A 2032-nucleotide genomic window follows, 5' to 3' on the forward strand; every position below is an offset into this window, starting at 1 on the left:
AGAGTTCAAAACAACAAACACTAGAGATGAGAACAGGCCAGGTAGCAATCATGGACAGACAGCAAGCTAATGTTTTGAGTCAAACTGTTATCTTACTCTCTCCCCGTGTATGCTGCCTGACTTACTGTGATCTCCAACACTCGTCGTTTTCAGTACAGATTCCAGCCTCTGCAGTAACTTGTACAGATGTAGAGTTCAGTGTCACCAGTCCAAATCACAAATCCAGCTGGGTTTGTTTCTTAACCTGGAATTGTTTGATGCTGTGTTATACGCTCAGCAATGATCAGTCTGTAATTCATTGGTTAGGGATCAGTGGTGCTGGAAGAGCACAGCAATTCAGGCAGCATCCGAGGACAGGCAAAATCGACGTTTCGGGCAAAAGCCCTTCATCAGGATGAAGGGCTTTTGCCCGAAACGTTGATTTTGCCTGTCCTCGGATGCTGCCTGAATTGCTGTGCTCTTCCAGCACCACTGATCCAGAATCTGGTTTCCAGCATCTGCAGTCATTGTTTTTACCTCATTCATTGGTTAGACCAAGCCTTTCTTGTTGCTTTCGGATTTTAGAATCATTTCTACCGGCATCTCTGAAGGTAGCTCTTCTGTTCTGTCAGCAGAAAATTAGAGACAGCAACTCGACAGGGAAGGGGGAGCAGAGACACACACACACAGACGGAGATTGATGGAGCCAATTTCTTTCGACCTCCCTGTTTCTGCTTGTTTCACAGCCCTCACAGAGTCTGTGTTAAACTGCAGCCTGACCAATCACAGGGTTTTTACTACACCGACTCAATCTTCCCAAACGGATGGAATCTCTCCAGCATCTGCATCATGTGGACATAGAACATAGAACATAGAACATAGAACATAGAAGAATACAGCGCAGTACAGGCCCTTCGGCCCTCGATGTTGCGCCGATCCAAGCCCACCTAACCTATACTAACCCACTATCCTCCATATGCCTATCCAATGCCCGCTTAAATACCCACAAAGAGGGAGAGTCCACCACTGCTACTGGCAGGGCATTCCATGAACTCACGACTCGCTGAGTAAAGAACCTACCCCTAACATCTGTCCTATACCTACCCCCCCTTAATTTAAAGCTATGCCCCCTTGTAATAGCTGACTCCATACGTGGAAAATGATTCTCACTGTCGACCCTATCTAAACCCCTAATCATCTTGTACACCTCTATCAAGTCACCCCTAAACCTTCTTTTCTCCAATGAAAACAACCCCAAGTGCCTCAGCCTTTCCTCATACGATCTTTCTACCATACCAGGCAACATCCTGGTAAACCACGGTGAGAAAGTTAGAAAAATTAGGCGAGATGTCTAGTCAGGGCTTTCTTGATGACAAGAGGGAAAAGTCCCAATTCCTAACGCACAGCAAGACCAGATATTCTCCAGCGAGTGGTGAGAGATCTACTTGCATGGATTATTGCTCGCTATCGCCCTCATTATTACCTCAACTCTCCTCATCAATGTGTAGGTTCCCATTCTCCCATCCACTGGATAGAAATGAGACATTGAGAATTCCCAACAGGAAAGGCACAGTGGCCACCTGGCAAAACCAGCTCACCTCTCGCTCCTCTGCACCTCCATCTTGGTCACACTGTGCCAATGTCTCAGGATACTGAGTCAGCAACTGGCTGCACCACACATCCATAGACATTGGCATCAGACATGTACCAGTCTCATTACATCATCATGGCATGTCTCCAATTAACTTACAATAAGCTGCTACCCTTCAGCAGCCAACGCTGCCGCGAGATACTTTGTGTATGGGCCAGGCACCCAGCTCATGGATTAGACCAGGCTGTGTCTCAGAGCTCCTCGTTTACTCTCTTAGAGCTGACTCCCTTCCTGTCTGCTGCCATGCTCTCAGCACCTTAGATTCAGAAGTAGTTTTCTGATCAGGAAAAGGATCATCTCAGCAAAGTCACCATTGACCTGCCTGCCCAGTCTCTCCCTATGCCTATAACAGACATGTTTTAGAGTCTGACTGTATCAGTGTGTACAGGGGGAGACTGTATC

This window comes from Chiloscyllium plagiosum, chromosome 6, assembly GCF_004010195.1.
Source record: "Chiloscyllium plagiosum isolate BGI_BamShark_2017 chromosome 6, ASM401019v2, whole genome shotgun sequence".
NCBI lineage: Eukaryota > Metazoa > Chordata > Chondrichthyes > Orectolobiformes > Hemiscylliidae > Chiloscyllium > Chiloscyllium plagiosum.